The sequence below is a fragment of the Patagioenas fasciata genome, chromosome W (genome assembly GCF_037038585.1).
Source record: "Patagioenas fasciata isolate bPatFas1 chromosome W, bPatFas1.hap1, whole genome shotgun sequence".
Classification (NCBI taxonomy): domain Eukaryota; kingdom Metazoa; phylum Chordata; class Aves; order Columbiformes; family Columbidae; genus Patagioenas; species Patagioenas fasciata.
The window spans coordinates 54,788,366-54,812,216 of record NC_092559.1 but is presented as its reverse complement, the minus strand read 5'-3'; the positions used below and the strand labels follow the sequence as shown (position 1 = coordinate 54,812,216).

Sequence of the window (23,851 nt, the reverse complement as noted above, 5' to 3'; positions counted from 1 at the left end):
TAGGTAATTGGGTGATTCATAACATACCCTTGTAGTGTAAGGTATAAAAACCCTAAAGAAAAATCCCTTGGGCGTGCCCAGTTTGGCTGAGATATCTCATGCACATGAATAAATATTTACCTTTGTAATTCTATACTTTATGTCCTAGCCTCTCTCCTCAGTCGGCACGGGCCGAATTTGTAACACAGGATATCCATAGCTTATTTTTCTTATGATGGCTTACACCTTTTCTTTTCTATGACGGCAAGGGGGCAGCGGAGAGCCGCTGCCTCCCAAGGCACCTTTAGAGAAGCGGTACCGCTGCCATCAGTGTCCACCTCGCGAGGCAGCACTAGACCCACCGCGGTGGGCGGGCTGACGGGAGGGGAAAGGCGGACTTTCACCGCCCCAGGGCCTGGTGGTCTGCGTTTGGAGAAGGGCCAACAGACAGCCATTTGCGGACAGGCCCCCACCACCCTCCACTATGACTGCCAACGGAGCGCCGGGAGACAACAGTAAAGCAGCAGCAGCAACTACTACTACGGGCGCGCCTGCGCGCTAACGGGGAGTGGTGGACTAGGTGGAGGATTGCTTTCTGCGCTCCTATCGCAGTTCGGAATTTGCAGTGCGCCTGCGCCTTGGCGGAGGGGAGGAGGGCGGTGTCCGGCCCTGTGTTTTGAACGTCTCAATGCGGGTAGCTCACTATTTGGCAGGAAGGTGAGGAGGCCTTTATCCTGGCGGTGGAGTTCGTGTACAGAGAGGAGGGTCTAAATATGGCAGAAGCGAACAGGAGGCAGCAGTGGTGACGACAGAATAGAGCAAACGAGACAAGGAGAGCAGCTGTCCTTACTGCTGCCGTAGAGAATCTGAGTGGCTTAGTGAGACAGAAGAACTGCTCTGGCTGCAGCGCTAACGTCTCTAGGCCGTTCTCCTGGCGCTCCCAGGCGCCCATCCCCCTAGCAGGTGAGTAGCGAATGGGGGGGGGGGCGGGGGGAAAAGCGCAGCCCGTCGCACCGCCCTTGGCCTGCCTTAGTCTAGTCTAACCGGGCAGAGCCAGAGGGAGTCGCTGTGAGATGAGCTTGGAGCCACTATTCCTAGCTTTCCCTTCTCTCCCCCGAGGCTGATGTTATTTAAGTACTTGTGGTGCCTCGTCTCTGGTACCTTTTCTTCTTCGCTGCCCGCTTCAGCGGCCTGCCCGGAAGGCGCGGGAGGCGGCCGGGAGTGGCGGCCCTCAGGCTCGTGTTGCCGTTTCTATCTTTCCTTCTTACGTAGTGTCCCGGCTCCTTGGCAACCCCCACTTTTCTGGGCTCTGGGGGACTGCTGCCTTCCTTTGGCACGGCCCCTCTACCTACCCCACCCTCACATCCTCCCTTGTTGGAGGGGAGGGGTCGCAGCTGCATATTCCCCCTTCCTCTCTGTGGAGCTACTGTACTGTGTGGGCTGGGGCCCACCTAGGGGTCCCCGGCAGATAAACATCTCTGTCGATAGTGCACGTTGGGGGAGGTATGCCGCTGCCCTGTCATCCGTCTGCTCCCCCACCACGAGAAAACGGGACGAAGAGGATATGAGGGTGGTGGCGAGGCTCGGCCGCAGTAGTCAAAGGCTGGAGCTGGGAGAGTTGCTAACGCGCTGGGCTGGCAGCGCTGGGGTTGCATACGCCACTGCTGCTGTCCGGGGAATCCTGAGTTTGTGTGTGTATGCTCGCGCTTTGCTGGATTCCTTTGTCTACTGCTGCCGCTGCTTTCCCCACCTCCCTCGATTCCCTCTCTCTCCTCCCTCCTCTTCTTTCTTTCTCCCTCCCTTCTTTCCTCTCTCTCCCAGACTCAAAACGCTGCTGTAGCTGCAGGTTTGTAAATACTGGATGAACACACACAATATGGCTGACGCTCGCCCTGCTCCTTCACCAGGCTCTCCTCTTTCTCCCTCTGTCTCTGCCGCTTAGTCTCTCCTCCATTTAGGTTTTTGTTTCTTCCCCTTCATCTCCCAGGAGAGAGGGGAAAGAAAAAAAAAAAAACCACCAAAACAAAACCAATTCACCCTCCTTATTGCGTGCATGGTGGGATTTCAAGGGTAAGGATCCTCGCTTTGGAAACTTTCTCCTCTTGTTTTGCTGTTTAAAACAAAATGAAAGCTACAGTCAGTGGGAGTTTGGGAACCTAGCAAGGCCTGGAGGGAGGGGGAGAATTGGCTGAGCCAAGCTTGATTGGAATGCGCATATCTCTTTGTGGGAGGGGGCTGGTGTACAGACGTGCTAGCGGAGATTAAATACTGTATTATGCTTGCAAAATTATCTAGTGCCATTTCTTTCATTTTAGGATGTAGTTCAGTATAAGGTATCAATTTGGCACAGTCTTATTAAAAAGACCTGAACTACTTATGTTAGAATAGGCACTGTGCAGTGGAAACACATAGTATAGGGTTTTGGGGCTTTCTCTGTATCTCCTTGTCAGTATTTTAAATAGCTTGTGGATCACAGGATATAAAACTGGAATTAACACTTGCTGGGTCTCTTTGTGTTGCTAGTTTTCTGTCTCAGATTATTTTGCCTTTGTGATGACAATAGCACAAATGAAAGCGATTGGGTTGTGGGTGTTTTTTAACAATGGCAAAAAAAGAAAAGGAGCACTTTTAACATCATGGGCTGAGGTACCATACTGAACTACAAGACAGCATGTTTCTGATCTCTCCTAACACAAGGCAAATGTTCAGTTCAGCACCTCCCAATTTCAGTTATTCAGAGTACTCCCTTCTGGCTTTGATGAAAATAGCTTATATTTTATTGCCTTTTTTTTTTTAATGACATAAAGCCAAAATAACATTTGAATTTCTTGGGCATATCTAAAATTATTTGCTGGGGAACAGCATATCTAGGTTTTAATTTAAGGATGGATGCTCAAGGTGCAAAGGATGGGATGCTTTCTAAACATGTATTACTGTAGCTTATAGTAAATGTTTCATTTTTCAAAGACTATATTTAAAACCAGAGTCTTTAACCAAAGCATTTACACATTTATAGCCATGACTTCTATCAGAGCAGTGCCTTGAAGTAATGTCCTTTTTTTTTTTTTTTTTTTTTCCTACTTTGGAAGCTTCTAGTGGAGAAGCACTGGCATAGCATAATCAGTTTTTATTGATTGAAGTAGTTACTGCATTTAAATATCATATTAACTTATTTAATCTATGTTTGTTTTTTCTCCCCCTTTTTGCATTCCCATTAACAAGTGTTGATTAACTGGAGAAGAAAAAAGAAATTATAGTATTGAGTTTACCACAATGTAAAACTTGAATGCAATCATCCAAATTGCATTTTGGAATGTGTATTCATGTCATGACTTCCAAGACAACTGTAATACTTCATGTCAGTGGATTTGTGCAGCATTCAGTTACTCGTAAATATTGCTGACTAATTAACTAATTTGTATTTTTATCTATGAACAGTGAAAAATGGGCCTAGGATCACTGAAGTAATTATCAAGTAATGATGAAATTATTTAATTGAATAACATACAGTACTTATTTCTGGTTTTATCATGTGACAGTGGTTGGTTTTAACTTTGTCTTAATGTAAAATGTGAATTTGGTGATGGCATGTAGAATTTAGGAGGTGAATTGATTTGGCTATCAGTTTGAGGAGAATGTTTCTACAATTGAAGATTGCATTTTTATATTTCTTGTGTATAATGTACATTGTATAACTTCTGTAAATCCATGTTATGTGAGGTCTTGTTTGACTTGCTTGGAAAATTTGTATGTATTTCAGCAGGTCGTGGAACCATTACAAATTGTTGTCATTAACTGTGGTAACTATATTAGATTTAAATATTACCTAATTACATTCTAGTATTTGCAATTATTGTAAGGTGTTTGAGATGTGTTGTTAATTTATCTTTTATGATAGAATTTTCTTGGAGATCTATCTATAAAATAAAAGTTACTGACAGTATACTGTAAACATTTAAAAGTAGGTTTTTATATTATTTTTTTTTGCTAAGCTTAGCTTTTAGTATTTTTTTTTTTTTTAAAAAAAAAGTTATTCTTGAATGCTCTCATGTGCTATTCAAGGTCTGCACCTCCAAATAATGGTGAGAGTAGATCTTAATTTTAAGAGTAGCTTTATGGTTTTCAACAATACTTAACATGCAGATGAGGTGCTGAACTTCAGACCTTCAATTGGGGGGGGGGGGGGGGGGTTGAACAGAGGAGAACTTTATTTCTTTGTTTGCCAATAATATTCCAGTTGTTTTTATATGGATGACTTACAGTAGCCTTTTATAGCGAGAACATTTTTATCATTGTGACCAATTGTTGAGTCCACTTGCTATCTTTGAAGTAATCTATTTATTTTCATTGTCACTTCTTCTGGCATAGCTGTATGAAGATCCTATTCTTTGACATCTTTGACAACATTGTAGCTGATAGTTTCCTTGTACTAACAGTGCCAGCTACTTTAATTGAAGTGCCTTGGATTCAGTCTCTGCAGTTCTATTTCCTAGGAGTGATCAGTGGTGAGTGCTAACCTGGCTAGTCTTCATATTCCTTTTGGGAGTTTTTTGCATGTTTGATTTAGTCTGGGGCAAGTGGCGAGCACAGCAGTGACTACAGAGCAACCGCAGGAGATTTAAACATGGTGAACCAATGTGCACAGCAGCAGCTACGGTAAGAGCTGAGGCTGGGCACAGATTGAGGAGATGAGGGGGAGATCTGGGAGTGTTAACTGACAGCCATCTGAATATGGGCCAGCAGTGTGCCCAGGTGGCCAAAAAGGCCACCAACATCCTGGCTTGTATCAGGAATAGTGTGGTCAGCAGGACTAGGGAAGTGATTGTGCCACTGTACTCAGCACTGGTGAGGCCCCACCTTGAACACTGTGTTCAGTTTTGGGCCCCTCATTATAAGAAGGACATTGAAATACTAGAGAGAGTGCAGAGGAGGTGACAAAGCTGGCGAGGGGCCTGGAGCACAAGTCTTATGAGGAGCAGTTGAGGGAGCTGGGGCTGTTTAGCCTGGAGAACAGGAGGCTGAGGGGAGATCTTATCACTGTCTACAACTACCTGAAAGGAGGTTGCAGCATGGAGGGTGCTGATCTCTTTTTTCCCAAGTAGCAAGTGATAGGACAAGAGGAAATGGCCTCAAGTTGTGCCAGGGGAGGTTTAGATTGGATATTAGGAAAAAAAATCTTCCCGGAAAGGGTTGTCAGGCATTGGAACTGGCTGCCCAGGGAAGTGCTGGAGTCACCATCCCTAGAGGTATTTAAAAGGTGTTCAGATGAGGTTCTTAAGGACATGGTTCAGTGCTAGAGTTAGGTTATGGTTGGACCTGATGATCCTGAGGGTCTCTTCCAACTGAAATGATCCTGTGATTCTAGTATAAGAGTTCTGGGGAACCTATCTGTCTGCTTAAGTTTAAGACTGCTTGTATGCGCAAGTTTGGATGCAAGTGCTCCAATAAAATGTGTTGCTATGTTTAATGTCACTGATCAATCTCTCATCCTTCTATTCTCAGAGTCTTAGTGGTTCAAAGGTAGCCTTGAACCCCAAGTTCCATGTGTAACTTTGGATGTAGCCTATTAAGATGACAGTTCCCTCTGAATATTTACGTGAAAGGCTTTTCATTCTGTCTGCTGTATTGCTTGGTCGGTTTGTTTTCCTCAGATTACTATTAGGTCAGAACAAGTAATGAATATAGGGAACATGGGTAGCTATTATGTTTTAGGATTACTGTGCTGACTAGAGTTTGCTAGGTAAGGTTATACTTTACAATCATGTCTACCACTGGTGCTGCTTATTAAGGTGATAGTACTTTGCTCAGATGTTGTCAGTCACTTGTAAAATGAAGAGGTAAACTTTTTCAATAATGTTCATTGACTTGTTCTAAAGCATACTAACCTGCCATTATGCTGACTTCCATGTTAAAAACATCACTGATCTACACCTTGACTTGACCCCTCTCTTTCAAAAAATATAGATTACTACTTTTCTGAACCTGTATTAATACCATTTAAATATAAAAATGAACTTTACTTGATCATGACCTTTTACCCTAAGAAGCACAACTGAAAGACATATCAGACTTCTGCTCTGGTATATGTTAAGATCAAATAAGTATTTCTGTTGAAAAAAAATTCCTAGTTTAGTATGTATTTTCTTTATGAAAAATTCCTCCCTAGTGTGTTCAGAAAAAGTAGCTTAAATCCACTGTATAATTCCATGCTTGTTGTTGAGATTTTTTTTTCCTAGCAGGACAGAAGAAAGTGTGTTCTGTAATAGTTCCTTTGTGACTTTTTGTATTGGGCATAATTGGCAAGGTTGAGGGGAGGCAGGGTGGGGCTGCAAGGGTGACCTCTGTGGGAGAAAGTTGTTGGCTGCCCTGTACTAGTTACAGGTGGTTCCAGCCAGCTCAGCAACAACCCTGTTGCAGGCCAAAGATGATCAGTGAACTTTGTGGCACCTCTGTGAAAACAAAACTGAAAGGGTGGTAAATGCTGAATAAAAGGGAGAAAAGAAATAAAACCAGAGCAGAAGAAAGAGGAGACAGAAGACCATACTGGAGCAGGAGCTTGAGTGGTAACCTGAGTAGGGGCTGAGAGATCTGACTTTAAAGGAACTACTGCTAGTAGAGCAACCACCACACACTGACCCCAATTTCCGGTGCTGCTTGTTGCCCCATCTAAGAGACTGTTTTATCTGTAGTGATTGGATTGGAGAACAAATGGGGAAGGAGAGATTTTGCAGAGGCAAGGGAGGATGAGGTAGATTGAAAACTGGTTAAATGGCTGGGCCCAGTGGGTGGGTGATCAGTGGCACAAAATCTAGTCAGAGGCCAGTAACTAGCGGTGTACCCCAGGGGTCAATACTGGGTCCAGTCCCATTTAACATCTTCATTAATGACCCTGGATGATGGGGCAGAGTGTACCCTCAGCAAGGAAGGAGTGATTGATAAACCAGAGGGTGTGCTGCCGCCCAGAGGGACCTGGACAGTCTGGAGAAATGGGCTGATAGGAACCTCATGCTGTTCAACAAGGGGAAGTGCCAAGTCCTGCCCCTGAGGAGGAACAAGCCCAGGCACCAATATATACTGGGGACCACCCATCTGGAAAGCAGCTTTGAAGAAAAGGACCTGGGGATCCTGGTGGACACCCAGTTGAACATGAGCAGACAATGTGCCCTTGTGGCAAATAAGGCTAATGGTATCATCGGTTGCATGAGGCAAAGCATTGCCAGCAGGTCGAGGGAGGTGATCCTTCCCTAATATTCAGCACTAGGGAGGCCACACCTGGAGTCCTGCGTCCAGTTCTGGGCTCCATAGTGTAAGAGAGACATGGACACAAAGATGGTTAAGGGACTAGAGCATCTTGCATCTGAGGAAAGGCTGAGAGTGCTGGGAATGTTCAGCATAGAGAAGGCTCAGGGGGGAATCTTATTAATATGTATAAATATCTGAAGAGAGGCTGTAATGAAGACAAAACCAGGCTCTTTTCTGTGGTACCCAGTGACAGGAGCAGAAGCAATAGGCACACAGTGAAACACAGGAGATTCTGTTTGACCATAAGGAAAAACTTTTTCACTGTGAGAGTGACTAAGCACTGGAGCAGATTGCCCAGAGAGATGGTGGAGTCTCCTTCCTTGGAGATCCTAAAAAGCCATCTGGACATGGTCCTGGGCAACTGGCTCTAGGTGCACTTGCTTGAGCAGAGGTATTGAACCAGATGACTTCCAGAGGTCCCTTCCAACCTCAACTGTTCTGTGACTTCTGAGAGTGTGGGTTTTGTTTGTTTCAGTAACAAAATTGGTAATTATAAGTTTTTACTTGACAATAAATTCAATTGATTTAAATTCTCCAAAAATCATTGAACTTTTTTGCCCACAGCACACTTGTTTTTTTGCTGTCCTTTTTCAAATACTGTGTCAAACATAATGTCTACTAAAATTCAGTACAGTGTCTAGGTCTCTGGTATGGTTAGATAACTACTTATCATACTGATGAGCATTTTGTCTGTCCTTCTGTATGTCTGTAACTTATCACTGGTCTTCAATTCAAATTGTAAAATGTTGGGATAGTAAACTGTCTTTAAATTTTCTAGGCATGATACAAATAATGAAAATAAGGCTTAGAGGATGTAGGTTGTCTAACCCATTGCTGGGTCAACTGAGATAGGGTTAATTTCCACAGGTAGCTGGGGGGATGACATGGGTATTTAATACTATATAAAGTCATGCTCAGTTACAAAAGAGGGGCTGGGGGGGGGAGGAGGGAGGAGGGAGGGAGGGATCTATCTATCTCTCTCTTGCTTGCCTGCCTGCTCTCTCCTTTCTCTCTTCCTCACATGGTTCTGGGCTGCTGTGTTTCAGGTGTGTGTGGGGAGAGGGGGTTGGCACATGCTGAGGTCAGGAATCTACTTGCTGCTTTAGAGGAGGCAAGGTGCAGTGTCAGGATTGCCATCTAGCGAGATTGCTCTGTGTATCCATCACTTTGTATATGTTGTTATTGTTTGTGTGTGTTTGTTTTTTAGTTTTCTGTTCTTACCCTAACCCACGAGTTTTGCCTTTTGTTTTCTGATTCTCCTCCCCATCCCACCAGAGGAGGGATGAGTGAGGGGCAGGTGGTTTTAGTTGCTGGCTGGGGTGGGGCTAGGGCTAAACCACAACACCCATCTTGTACTCAAAAGGCAGTCAGCTATGTCTGTATGATTCTGGATAGTTGTTTGCCCATCCTGTTCCTTAATCTCATGTATTTTGGGTAGTCAGAAGATCTTTGTCCTAATGTTAAAAGAAGACAATGTTTTGTTGATAGTTGGTTTACTATCAGTGGAACTGCAGTTATAAGAGATCTGATCTGTCAAAATACATGCTGACAGGAGTATCTTCAAAAAACAGCTTAACAGAAAATTCTGTCTCTTGTGTGGTGCAAATACTTTTTAAAAAAAATGACTCTTAAATGCTTTTAGAGTTAGGGAGCACACAAGTCATGTATCTACTGAGGAAAAGGGTTTTTCTAGAAGTCAATCAAGATAGAAATCTCTCTTGGTCCAGTGACTACTGAAGGCACCCCAGGTGACTACTGTATTTCTTTTTTATTAGCATTTGTGATTGAAACCTCTTTCAACCTCCCCCCCCATCATCCTGATTATCCTGATTATTTTCTATTTTTTTTTAATCAGTATAAACATACTTTACTGTTAGGTGTAAGCCATAAGACAGAGGGTAAGCAACCTCTCTTCTGGTCTATAGAACAGGTTGCCCAGAGAGGTGGTAGATGCCACGTCCCTAGAAACATTCAAGGTCAGGCTGGATGGGGCTCTGAGCAACCTGATCTAGTTGAAGATGTCCCTGCTCATTGCACAGTGGTTGGACTAGATGGCCTTTGAAGGTTCCTTCCAAGCGAAATTCTTCTGTGATTTTATGTTCTGTCCTAACAGTTTACTTGTTTAAAGGGGAGGGGGTGTGTGTTCACTCCTACCCTCAGTTATAGCAGCATTGGTTTGTATAGAGAGCATGATGAGGCAAACTTACAGCTACATCTCTAGTCATATAAAATAAGGTATCAATATTGGATGAATAGTACATTTTTAAATGGTAATGACTTGGGACAAGATTCTTTGCTGTGAATAAACATCCTAGTTGTCAATCATGCTGAGGCCTCTAACCACAGTTCTGGGAGATTGTATGTTTGGGTAGGGGTGGAGCAAGTTGAAATATGAAGCAGGGATGTGGTGGGTTGCCCCTGGCTGGCAGCCAAACTCTCACCCAGCTGCCCTTTCACCTCTTTCCCCAGCAAGGTGGAGTGAGAAAGTAGGAACAACAGGAGCAAGAAAGCTTGTGGGTCAAGATAAAGACAGGGAGATCACTGTCCTGGGCAAAACAGACTTAACTTGGGGAGTTTAATTTTTATATATATAAAATATATATCTATTAATCAATAATTTTAGTATTTATTTATATAACTATTGGGAAACAGAAACAAAACAAACATAAAAAGACATGGGGAATACATGTGGGGAAAACACTTTTCTTCCCCCTTTTCTCAGACTCAACTTCACTCCAAACTCTTCCCCTTGCCCTTTGTTATGTCTGCAAGTTACACTCAGTCCCTTTGGTGATGCAAGTGTGTGTGTGTGGGGTTGTTATGGTCAGCATATAGCAGTTTCTCTCTGCTGCTCATTCCTTCTCATTTTTTCTCTGTTCCAGCATGGGTTCTCTACAGGCTGTAGTCCTTAAGGAATATCTGCTCTGGCATGGGTCCTCTGCAGACTGCAGTTCCTGAAGGAATATTTGCTCTGCCGTGGAGCTCTTTCTATTATGACCTTGGTGTTCCCTCTGTTTTTCACTTCTTTTTATTTCCTTCTCCCCTCTTGCTTTGGTGTCTTCTCCCATTTTTAAAACATCTTTTCACAGAGATGCTGTCAGCTTTACTGATTGGCTCAGGTTTGGTCTGTGGCAGATCTGTTGCTGAGCAGGCTGGAACTAGCTGTGAGAGGCACAGGGCGGTCCCTGACCTCTTGCCACACACACCCAATGTACCATGAAAGGCAGAGGTGTCTGTTCTTGTGTGTGCTCTGTTTATCTATAGGATAGACTTCCAGAAAGCCTCACCTGTTTATAAGGAGAGGGATACCCTGCTTTCTGATTTCCTGACTTTTTCACTTTCTGGGTTTTTCTCCTGTTCTCTGCACTTAATGTCAGTAGACTCAACCCTATTTGAAGTACTAGAAGATAATTTAATCTGTCTCTCTGCAAATAAGTATGTGTATTTCCAGAAGAAGAGAGACTTGTTTATTTGTGTTAATACCAATACCTATATTTATGCAAAACCTCAGGAAATAGAAGACATAATTGTTTATGTTGCAGAATCTAGTTCAGGTCAGACATAAAGTTTTCTGCAAAGATTTTCAAGCTAAGAGGACGAGGATCTACCTCTTGTCCCTGCTAAAACTTCTTATTCTGAAGTCCTGTCTTGATGAATGTACTTAGCCATTTATTTTCCATTTGTGCTGCATCTATAAAAATGAAATAATTTAGAAGCAAGATTTTTTATAAGTAGTTTATTATCAAAGTAAAAATGAATGTACATTTTCTGTAGGACAAACAAAGTATGTGTCAAGGTTTGATTGCAGGGCAACAATAAACCAAAAGCAGATGCTTTGTTAACTTCCTCTCCCTCTCAGCCCTTCTGCACCACCACCCCACCCCCCCCCCCCAAGTACAGGTGATAGGAAGGCAAAGAAGGCCAAAAAGAGAGAGAGAGTTGGAAAATATCCCAGCAAATCAATGCTGGCTGCTCTGGTAGCTGTAGAGCAGGCACCCGGAAGTCCTGGGCTGGACTCTGCAGCAAACCGGAACTGGATTCAGTCTGTCACTAGGCCTCAGATTTGCAGGGACGACTTGCAAAGTTCTCCCCAGATGCCGGCCATAGTTGAAGAGGGGAAAAAGGGACGAGGACCTCGTGATCTCCCACTTTTATATGATGTATCACAAGAATGGGATAGAATACTTAGTTGGTCAGTTTTAGTCAGCTGTTCAATTCGCTCCTCCTTGCCCCTCTCACTTACAGGACGTGCATCCTTATCAACGACCTTGCATTCCATTGCGTTGTCTACCAAAACATGTATCCTACTTTAGAAAAGTGCAGTTGCTAAGAAGACTTTAGCTGAAAGGAAAATTCACTAAAAGAGAAACCGGTCTTGTTTTTAACAAAACCAGGACTGTGGGGTGGAGGGGGGGGGAAGATACCAAGGTGATCTTCACTCAGAGTCTTGATTTCCTTCTCGACGTAATTTTTCACCGCTGCTAATACAGAACAAGAGGAATTAAACATTTGAGGCATGCGTTTTTTCTTGTCTGTAGAGGCAATTCTTCAAAGCCAATACCTATTCATAATACCTTCTTTCTCTGCTGAATTCTCATATCTGTAAGTTATTTCTAGGTGTTGGTAAATACTATTAAATACTGCTCCAGTTCACAAAGGGAGTGGGGTTTTGGTTGGCGTGTGGGTTTTGGTTGGCGTGTGGGTTTTGGTTGGCGTGTGGGTTTTGGTTGGCGTGTGGGTTTTGGTTGGCGTGTGGGTTTTGGTTGGCGTGTGGGTTTTGGTTGGCGTGTGGGTTTTGGTTGGCGTGTTTCTCCTCCCTCAAGAGGCTAGGTATGTTCCATTCTAAAAAAATACTCTAGCAAGGGGGAGGGGGGAGAGGAGGGAACACTAAATACAGTGTGAATTATTGAGCTACTGAGATACCTGTATCTAAAATAAAATAACATACAGTGCTATGATGCTGAGGGGTTTAATCTTCGGGGGGGTGCGGGGGGGGGGTGGGAACACAAAAGAAAACGGAACCCCACAACACTGTAGAATCACAGAATTGTTCCAGTTGGAAGAGACCCTCAGGATCATTGAGTCCAACCATAACCTAACTCTAGCACTAAACCATGTCCCTAAGAACCTCATTTAAACAAACACCTCCAGGGATGGATAGTATGTAGTTCTCATTTGCACTTCATAATTTCAGTGTTGACTACAATATTTAAATTATCAATATTACATGGCTCTGATTTCTTTTCTATGGCTTTACTAGTCTTCTACAAGCAACACTTCATTTTAAAGAACTATCTTTCACTGACCCTTTAAATTTATATATTTATTGATAGTTAGTTGTAGCTAGAGCTCCTAAGTGGGAGTGTTGATCTACTGGAGGGTAGGAAAGCCATACAGATGGATCCTGCCCAACTGGATCATTGGGCTGAGGCCAATTGTATGAGGTTTAACAAGGCCAAGTGCTGGGTCCTGCACTTAGGTCACAACAACCCCATGAATGCTCCTGACTTGGGGAAGAGCAGCTGGAAAGTGCTCAGCGGAAAAGGACCTGGGGTGTTGGTGACAGTGGCTGAACATGAACCAGTGTGTGCCCAGGTGGCCAAAAAGGCCAACAGAATCCTGGCTTGTATCAGGAATAGCGTGGCCAGCAGGACTAGGGAAGTGATCATCCCCTTGTATTCATCACTGGTGAGGCTGCACCTTGAATCCTGGGGTCTGTTCTGGGCCCCTCATGACAAGAAAGACCTTGAGGTGCTGGAGCAAGTTCAGAGAAGGGAACGGAGCTGGGCAAAGAGCTGGAGCATAAGTGTGATGGGAGCTGCTGAGGGACCTGGGGGGTTCAGCTGGAGAACAGGAGCTGAGGGGAGACCTTCTGATCTCTGAACTGCCTGAAAGGAGCTTGGAGCCAGGGGGGGTCGGGCTCTGCTCCCCAGGAACAAGCGCCAGGAGCAGAGGAAACGGCCTCAAGTTGTGCCGGGGGAGGTTGAAGTTGGATCTGGGGAACAATTTCTTCCCCAAAGGACTGTGGGGCATTGGAACAGACTGCCCAGGGCAGTGCTGGAGTCACCATCCCTGGAGGGGTTTAAAATACACATAAATGAGGTTCTTGGGGATATGGTTTAGTGGTGGACTTGACAGTATTAGGTTAACAGTTGGACTCTATGATCTTAAAGGTCTTCTCCAAAGGAAATTATTCTACTAATATAATGCCGAATTTTTTCGGTGCCTTGCTGTTACTATGTTTTTATAATTTTGACAGCTAATGCAGCTGTTCACTATTTCAAGTTTATAATCTCTTTAGGCTAAGATTTGTATTAACATCATAGGTAGTGAGTGAATATTCTGCCATTAGTCTGGAATTAAAAAAAAATTGTGTTATTGGGTAAATACCCATGGCAAGAGTTGCATTTGACAGCAAATGCTTTCACTTAAGTGATTTACTTTCCTAATGTATACAGTTACTTGAATGCATTTACATGAGAACTGCTTTAATCTAAGCTAAAATGACTTTTTTTTTAATTGTGCGAAGACAATGAAACTTGCCACCTATTTGAATTCCCTAATCTCCCAGGGAGAACTGGTAATTTCTCTGTGCTTTGGGTGGGGGCTTATGATGTTTGTATTGGTGTCATAGTGCATTTCTATGCAAAATGCTAATATTTACTCTTTCACTGCTAGTAATTTCTAAGAAAGTTATTCATCCTTTTTTCTTGTGACTAGACAAGGTTTCTTCAGTCCTAATTTACCCAGTAACTTAATTGTAATTCCTCCCCTCCACCCCCAGTTAGCTGGTTTAAGAAAGAGAATTGAGTTTTTTGCAGTCAGCATTTGGGTAGGGTAGAGACCCAAGTTACTGCCTGTAATAAGCTCAATACTTTGTGCTGTGATTGTAGTTACAGTCGTGTTGATTATGGGAGAAGTTTTAGGCACGGGTGTTTCAAATGAATTAATAAATGGATTTATAGAACAGCTTGTCTTGTTTTTGGTTGGATATGGAGCTAATGTTGTGTGACTCCTTTTTTTAAACTGGTCTCTCCATTAAATGTTTTGTGGCTTTTTTTTTATAAAGTGTCAAATACCTTCTTATTTTTTATTACTCTTATTTAGATTCATTTTCAGACCAATGAAATGCTATAAAAAATAGCTTGTCATTATAAGAATTTTGAATGCTTATGGATTTTATATACTTTCAAAATTGGTTACTGTACCACAAATCTTAATATATAATATGCCCACCCCCCTTTTTTTTTTTCTTCTGACAGATTTCTGGCCCTTTCCTCCAACTTGGTGTTCTGCCACTGCTTATCTTTAAAGACAAATAGTGATTATGTTGCAAGCAAGTTATAAAACAGCTGCAGTACTTGGATGTAGACCCTAGGAATAAGGGGTTCCTAAAGCATGAACTGTGTCACTTCTGAATGCAGGAAACAAAAAATGTTCTGTCTTGTGGCCTATCATGAATAAAGTTGTAGAAGCCTGCTGCATTAGAAGAAATTTTGGTTCAAGTATGTCAGCAAGACATTTGATCTTACAAAAATAAATGACCTCACAAATCTTTAAGTGTAATTAAAATATTTTCCTAGGCCAAATTTATTTTCAGTTTAGTGTTGCAGTGACATCTCAGTGTATTGGACTCTTAAGGTCTGAAAATGCATATCCTAGATTAACTTGTTACTTTTGGTCCAAAGACCACTGGTGAACAAAAAAAAACTTTAAATGGCAAATCTATTCCCCCCCCCTTTAAAATTTAACATCAAACTTAATGTTGTCTCAGAGTTGGTAAGTATGTGTATATCAGTGTCTGCTGAGAACTTGCTGTCAAATGTGGTTTAGCACTCAAAACATCAAGAGTTTGATGTATGATTAATTAAAATAAGACTTCTAGCTAAGTGGTAGTAACTTACTATTCCACTGCCACTTTTAACCACAAGGACGTGTACATTTGCACTGGGCATTTTCTTTCAGAACACTTGGATAAGTCTTTTGATTTTGGAATAATATTTCTCAGACTTAGATAACAGCAATCAAATTCAGTATTCACGTGAAGGCTAATGATCTTAATATCATGTATGAGGAGACTTTTAGATAGAGAACAGAAAATATTAAAATAGATGTTTCCTCCCTCTATTTTCCAGAGATCTGTCATCTTCACTGTTAATCTAACCAACCTGTGTAAACTTGCTCACAACTACAATAAATTGTGTCGACTTCATTTGTAAGAGAATGAGTAAGGACAAAAACACTTGCATTCTACTACTTGAAGTTCACTTGTGTCTACCTATGGTGGGTTGTCCTTGACTGGCTGCCAGGTACCCACTAAGCCATTCTGTCACTCCCCCTTGTCAACAGGACAGGGAGAAAACAAGATAAAAAACTCATGGGGTGAGATAAAGGCAATTTAAAAAAGACAAGCAATGGCTGTGTGTGCACAGAAGGAAAAAAAAAAAAAAAGGCAAAAAGATTGGTTTTCTACTTCCCATCAACAGGCAATGTCCAATAACTTCCTGGGAAGTCCTAAGTAATTTGATATCCTTCTATGATAAGGTCACCTGCCAAGCAGATGAAGGGAAGCTGATGGATGCAGTTTTTCTGGACTTTAGCAAGGCTTTTGATACTGTCCTGCACAGCATCCTTCTGAACAAGTCCAGCTCTAGGATGAGCAGGTACACAGTGTGCTATGTGAAGAACTGGCTGAAAGGCAGGGCTCAAAGGGTTGTAGTGAATGGGGCTACATCTAGCTGGTGACTGGTGTTCCTCAGGGCTCGATTCTAGGGCCAGTTCTGTTCAGTATTTTTATCAATGATCTGGATGTAGGAGTTGAATGATCCTTTAGCAAGTCTGCAGAGGATACCAAATTGGGAGGTGCTGTTGACTGTCTCATGGTTCAAGAGGCCTTGCAGAAGGATCTAGACAGATTGGAGCATTGGACAATCATTAATGATGTGAAATTGAATAAGACCAAATGCTGGATTCTGCACTTGGGACAGAGTAACACTGGACACAAGTACAAACTGGGAGAGGAGTGGCTGGAGAGCAGCCCTGCAGAGAGGGATCTGAGGCTGCTGGTTGACATCAGGGTCAATAGGAGGCAGCAGTGTGCCCTGGCACCTTAGTGCAAACCACATCCTGGGGTGCATTAAACACAGCATAACCAGCTGGTCAAAAGAGGTGATTATCCCACTGTGGCCTCACCTTGAGTATTGTGTGCAGCTCTGGGCCCCACAATTTAAGAAGGATGTTAAGGTCCTTGAATGCGTCCAGAGGAGGGCAATGAAGCTGGTGAAAGGGCTGGAAGGCATGTCCTATGAGGAGCGACTGAGGGCTCTGGGTTTGTCTGGTCTGGAGAAAAGGAAGCTGAGGAGCAAACTCATTGCTCATTGCTACAGCTTCCTGAGGAGGGGAAGTGGAGAGGGAGGTGCTGAGCTCTTCTCCCTGGCATCCAGTGACAGGATGCACGGGAATGGTTCAAAACTATGTCAGAGGAGGTTCAGACTGGACATTAGGAAGCATTTCCTTACCAAAACAGGGTGGTCAATCACTGGAACAGGCTTCCTAGAGAGGTGGTCAATGCCCCAAGCCTCTCAGTGTTTAAGAGGCATTTGGACAATATTCTTAATACTGTGCTTGAGGTTTTGGTCAACCCTGAAGTGGTCAGGCAGTTGGATTAGATGATTGTTATAGTTCCCTTTGGGTTGGAAATATTCTTTTTTAAATAGAACCCCACTATGTGTTGTGGTTACTTTGGAGATAAATGCCTTGAATGTTACTTTTCGTACACACGCAGCCCCTCTTAGCTCTTACTGCTGAGCATTATGTTGTATGATATGGAATATCCCTTTGGTCAGTTGGAGTAGACTGTCCTGACCTTCTGGGTGGGTGAGGGGGGTTGGAGAAACAGCTTTGATGCTGTGCAGGCACTGGTCAGCAGTAGCCAAAACATTGGTGAGCTACAACTACAAAACACAGCACTATGAGGGCTGCTATGGGGAAAGTTAACTCTATCCCAGACAGACCCAATACAATCTCTACCCCTTATTCCATAACATTTGTGTCATGATAGGTCCTACATAATGTGATATATTTACATATCTCTTGACCATCCCCTTATATCTATTTCTCATTCTGGAAATCCCCTCTTACTAACACAATTTCTACTACATACCTAAACCATCTTTATCCCCAACATACGAACTTATACAGTGTCATTAATGACTATCCCCTGTCCCTTAACAGATAGATATTATTTCCCCATTGCCTAGGCCTCCACCACTCATCAAAATGTTCATAAGAACAGGCTATGAATTGGGCCCCATCAGTCAAGGTGGTCACTTAAGACAGGAGAAGTAGCATGTTTGTTTGTTGGGCACAAACACCAGCTTGGTTTGGGTCATCATTGCACTTGCCCAGTTCCTTGTGAAGCTTCATCGGTTCAGGTGGTTCCTGCTACATTACTTCCTGTAACATACAATCTCACCATCACAGATTATTTTCCCCCAAGGTTCAGTCTCCTTGAGGCTCACACCAGATCTCCCCATCCTTCCACATAACCCACCAAGTATACCCAGGTCCTTGAGCAAAGACAATCCCATGAATGGGCTTGCCTTTTCCTAAGGGAGGAGCAATCCACACTGCCTTCCCCAGCCATTTCCCTTCTTACCTGGCTTCTGCTAAATTTATGTCCCAGTTCCCATGTTCTCAATATAGTTTTTAACAGTCCATTATATATGTCAGTCTCTATGGAGGTTGGTGGGTGATAGGGCATGTGATACACCCACTCAGTGTCATGGTTCTTGGCCCAGGAGTTTTATGAGTTTATTTTGGAAATGAGTGTCATTGTCTGACAATTCTTTCTGGGGTACCGTATTGTTGGAGCGATAAAGGACTCAGCATTCCGATTCAATGTGAATCACACAAAGCCATTTATTACAGAAACAAGCCTCCTTATATATGCAACTATTCTCTGATCACGCGTCCACGCTCCAAGCATGCATTCACTGATTGGATATCATCTATGTTCACGAGCTGTCCACGCGCTGAAGTCTCGCTGCTGATAGGTCCATTGATTTATGTCATGTTGAGGCCCTGTTATTGTAGAACTGCCTCACTCCCACAGCAGGTCCTGTTTTCAGCTTTCCAAGTTGGCCTTGAAATTCCTTTGAGCCTAGCTGGTTCAACTACAAATCTCCATCTGATAGAAACCCCTCCACAATTCCCTCTTTTTGTTCTTGAACCAGCCAGGCCCCATTTGCAGCGTGCCAAATCATCTTTGAAATACACTGCAATATACAGCACATGATTAACAACAATAATTACAGTTACCAATATTGCAATTAAGCCTTATTTAATAAGATCAAACAACTACTCACTTATTCCAAAACTTATAAGTTATATGTCAAACCTTAACTTTACTACGTCAATCTTATTAATGCACTGTTCTAGTTTGCCTAATGCACTTATTAATAGGTTCAGAATAATCAAACAAGTTAATACAGCACAACCATATTCCTAATGTTAAAAGCAGAACATTTATAACTGTGTGATTTTGTAGAGCAACATGTCTAACACCATCAACATCTATTATTAATTGAGTTAGTATTTCAAGAGTTTAATTAACCTATTTAAAAGAACAATAGCTTAACTTTGATATGTCTCCTAAAGCTTTACTAGCTGCTAGACTAGAGAGAAAGAGTGCAGTAGATATTACAGTAGGAATGTCTCATAATTTTACCTCAGTTCTATCTAAATATAACATGACCCTTTTGGCTAATTCTATTGTTTGTTCAAATTGTCATTTGTGGGAGATTTGAGGGATTTTTTTGAGGTTGTTGTGTGGATGGGTTTCTATTAGATGGAGATTTATTTCTGAACTAGTCAAAGTAATTTCAAGGCCAGCCCGAAGGATGAAAAACAGCACCCTGAAAAACAGCAGTGAGACTCAGGTGCGTGGACAGCTCGTGAACATGGACAATATCCAATCAGCTAATGCATGCTTGGAGCGTGGACGCATGAGCAGGAAATAACTGCATATATAAGGAGGCTTGTTTCTGTAATAAATGGCTTCGCTTGAATTCATATTGGATTGTGTGGAGTCCATGAGTTTTCTCCCTTGCAGTCATTCTCTATAGAAGATATGCTGTCTACTTGCTAATGGCTTCTAAACCATCAGGTCTGTGAGCATCCATAACACTGAATTAGGATCCAGGCTTTACATCTGAAACAGTCCTCACAACTTATCTCCCTCCCATCCATCTACATCAATTGAATCTTTGTTGTCTTTATTCAGCCATGGCTTGACCCATTTCGCAGGAATCCACTTCAATCCTTGGCCTGTAATGACACAAACATAACCTTTTCCCCAAGTTATCAATTGATGTGGCCTTTTCCATTGACTAGTGATTTGACTATAACTAATGTAGGTTCTTTCTGATTTAGCATGGTTTTGGGTCATACTTGCAAAGTATTTCATCACATACAATGCTTTTGACAACTGGTTTTGTGGTGTTTCCCCTACTTCTCCCCCTTTTTGTTTTTGAAAACAAACAAAAAACAGTTGGAAATCAGATACATGCATTGGACCTTGACTACGTACTCAGAATCACAAATCAAATTTAGAGGTTCCTCCTTAACAAGCTCTAAGTAAAGTAAAGCTGCGCCTGTCGAGGGTTAAGATTGCGGGGTGACAATCAAACCCTGGCAGATGTATTGTTAACTTCCTCTCCCCCCCACTTCCCCCTTTTGCCTCTCCCTCTCCCCCCTTCCCACTAAGGACAGAGAGAAGAGAGTTGGAAAAATTAAAGATGTTTTACTAATGCTACTAATAAGAATAGAGAAAATAATACAAAATATACAAAACCAATCCTGTAAGTCTCAGCAACTGCAGAGCCAGCACCCAAAGTCCTGGATTAGACTCTGTAGCCAACCGGAGCTGGATTCAGTCTCTCACTAGGCCTCAGTTCGCAGGGACGACCAGCAAGGTCCTCTCCTAATGTTGGCCATAAGCAGAAGGGAAGGAAAAAGGGAAAAGGGCCGAGATCCTCGTGATCTCCCACTTTTATATGAAGTATTCACGTGAATGGAATGTTATACACCATTGGTCAGTCTCTCGGTCATCAGTTTTCTCGTTGCCCCTCTCGCGAGATGTCCATCCGTGCTTATCAATAAGTTTGCATTCCATTGCTAGGTTTAACCAAAACATGTGTTGAGTTTTCCAGGAAAATGCAACTAATATGAAGGCTTTAGCTGATAGGCAAAAATTCACTAAAAGAGAAACTTGTTTTTAACAAAACCAGGACACCCAAGTTCTGCTAACTGGGTTGAACCTTCAATAATTTTTACAGAATGATGCCAATTGTTATCTTCACACCAAACCACTACAGCTTTATGAGACTTCCCAGAACCATCAACAAAAACTGTGCAAGTATGTAGGATCAGACCAGATACAAGTATGGCCTATGACCTGATGTTAAAGAATTGCAAGTTCTGCAGCAATTTACATTTAGGCATGCCAAAAGTAGTGCTGGTAAGAAAACCAGCTAGTGCAATTTACAAGGACATAGATTGCAAATAAAAAATCAAAATTAAATTTCACAAATGGTACATGTATGACAAAAGGATCATGGCCTATTAAGACTTAAATTCATTCCCTGCATTTCTTGATCAGAGTAACAATCAGTATATCAGTCTGTTAGCAATCTCATCATACTGTCCCACAATAGCCACAGGTTGTTTCTGTGTTGTAGCTATAAACAGACAAACCTGCAAGCCCAATCGAATGCAGTCAGCCTGTAAGGTTGTCATAAATTTATTCCTCAAAGTCTCTAACTCCATTTAGGCTGTCATATTTATTGTATATTGTTTTCCCTTACCAGATCGAAGTCCTGATTCACGTCTATCAGTGTAGCGTTTGCTTTATCCAAACATTGGCTGTTAATACCAGTGGAAATACAGCATTTGAAATTTCCTTGGAGATTTCTCACTTGCACAAGCAGATCTGCACCATCCAAGCAGCTTCTTGTGGGACATGCAACTAAACAGAATTCTCAGAAAACGTTATTTGAGCTTACAATTTACTTAACGAATCCTGACCCAGGAGAGGTACAGGGCTTTCTGGCAACTACAAGAATTCATGTATTAAAACTTTGTTCCAAATTTGGCATTCCGTTGGTCTCAAAAAACAGCCTTTCTTTCATTCTCTCCCATGACCTCAAAAACTAGCACGGTGAATTCACTAAGAAGTCTCTTACAACCAGTTACCACAGAATAAGTCTATTAAAAAAAATAATTTTGTTTAATTTCCCAGCTTCATCAGAACTATGGATCCACTGGTGATGCCTTTAAATTTCAACCTCAGACTTCTTGATGCAGTATTACAGTTCTCTAGCAGTAACGTTGCTAGGGGGGGAATAAAACCTCCCTCTCCCCCCCATCTGGGATGGCAGGATCTTCAGCCCAGCATGAAAACCAATCAGTTCGAACTCCACATCAAACCAACCCGGCTACACTCCACACCCAAATCAGTACCAGTCTGACCCAGAGAAGCACTGAGCACTCTGACCTCCCCAGAGCTGACCAGTGTGAAAAGACTGACTTCAGCAAGGAGGTAAAATTATGAGCTCTTTCCCCAGATGTGCCAGAACCCAGGAAACAAGACAGAAGCAAAAAGAAACATCACCAACAACCCCTGATTCAAAGCTGAGAAGCAACGCAGTGCCACAACAAGGATGGATGACAATACTCCAGGAAAAAAAAAGACAGAGTGGGGGGAGTAAAGCCCCCCTTTCTCTGCTTAGCAGCAGGAAAACAGGTTTTTCCATTTTTCTTTCCTTTCTCTTCTTGCTGCAGTTCAGCTGTACCAAGGACATGCAGCTGGCGTAATCGCTGGTATGAAGTGGGAGGCTCTGGCAAACTCCTTGGTTACAATGAGCTGAGTTTTATACACCATTCCAATTACCTCAACAGTTGTTACATTCCTCAGCCCCATTTACCTTTCACAATTTACAGATGTCAAAACACAGTATATTAAACATCAATCCATTATTCCATTTTCCTAGATCCAAATTAGTTCACATTCCAGCAACTTTTAAATACAACTTCATACAATACCAACTTCACATCCATCATAGCATTTAGGTGTTTGTTTTTTTGTTTGTTTGGAGTTTTGTTTTGTTTTGTTTTTCAATGGGAATCAAAGTTTAACAACTTCAATTCTTTTCTGATCTCAAAATCATTAGATAACAATATGAACAATTACTCTAAGGTGTAAGGATGCATCCTAAGGGGGAGCAAGGTGGAATTTTAGTAGTGGAACTGGTTCCCATTTTGTAATTATCTCCCCAAACAAAATTCTTTTGGTACCAAATAGAAATATGCAAATTAAAATACTGAGCTCAGTGTCGTGGTTGAGACGGACAAACGACATGGACCAAATTCTTCCAGGATGAAAGTAGTAGATGCCATTTATTGCCACAAGTGCATTTTTATACAGTTTTACCAATTCATGTGTCTCTTCACTATTGGTTACAAGTTACAGCAGTAACATCTCATTGGCTAATTTTGCCATCATCAGTGTTACTCTTCTACTCCCTTCTCTCTCACGGGTTCATCCTTAATATTTCCGGATACTCCTTTACTCATGGGTAGGCCTTCATATCTTCAAGGCTAATTTCTGTTCCCATGCCCTCCGTCAGGGAATCCACGGACCCACCGTAGTCCCCCACAGCTCAAGTTCAAATATGTAGATGGATCACAGTTACACTTATTCAAGACAATATCTCAATTTTAACATTGCACCTTTGAACCGCTCACTGCCCAGCCAGGCAGAGGCACCACTGAGTCTCCTGACAAAACAGGTCAGTGCGCGCTGGAGCCCAACCGGCACCTGCCCCCCCCACAGCGAGCTGGACTGGGCAAGGCTTTTATTAGTGTGTCATCTGGGGTGTTACAACTGTTATCCCAAAACCAGGATTCTTTACCTGGTGTGCATACAAAAGAGCCAAATCCAGCACATCGAGATGAGACACAGCCTATCACACAGTTGCGCAGGTCTGGATGTTGGAATAAAGCCAGCGTGCTGGAAAGAAAAATAACAGCTACTACACACAAAATCTTATCATCACGTTCACGCAGCAAGGAACTAAATTACTCATGGTCTTCTGTATTATCACAAAACGCACATTTTGAGTCAACGGATTCTCATGATTTAACAGTCTGTGAACTTACTGTACCATATAACAAAGACCTACCAAAACTGTAACATACCTAAACAGATACCCACAAAGAAAACAGGTAAATGAGGAAAACATCTTGCAGACTTCAGCAAGTTTACCGTGACCTGTGTGTTATCAGTTAACTCTCTCAGCTCGTTGAAGTTTAAACCGTTCCGCCTGTAAAACTGTCCTAAATGATTTAATGATCTCTTGTAGGGATTTATTTTGTCCTGCTCTTCTCACCTTAAAAACAACATTAATTGCAAGAAGGTGTTATACTTCAAGATTCTATTCTCCGGCCGATTTTCCCATTCATCTAACTCACACAGCAGCCACCATTGATTACAACATTTCACAAGATCTTC

At 42.4% G+C, this 23,851-nt stretch overlaps 1 protein-coding gene across 5 annotated transcripts in view; it reads left to right on the top strand.

The window, feature by feature from the left end:
- The first annotated feature begins 384 nt into the window (after positions 1-384).
- The window catches only part of LOC136114498 (spindlin-Z-like), a 97,038-nt gene continuing 73,571 nt past the window's right edge, over positions 385-23,851 (top strand). For 2 of the 5 annotated variants that reach the window (XM_065859846.2, XM_065859847.2), the window contains exon 1: positions 389-942. The gene's annotated coding sequence lies outside the window, so the exon portion shown is untranslated. Of the gene's footprint in view, positions 943-1,495; positions 2,050-23,851 lie in introns of those variants that run through there. The other 3 variants (XM_065859849.2, XM_065859851.2, XM_065859848.2) reach the window with 3 other exon arrangements.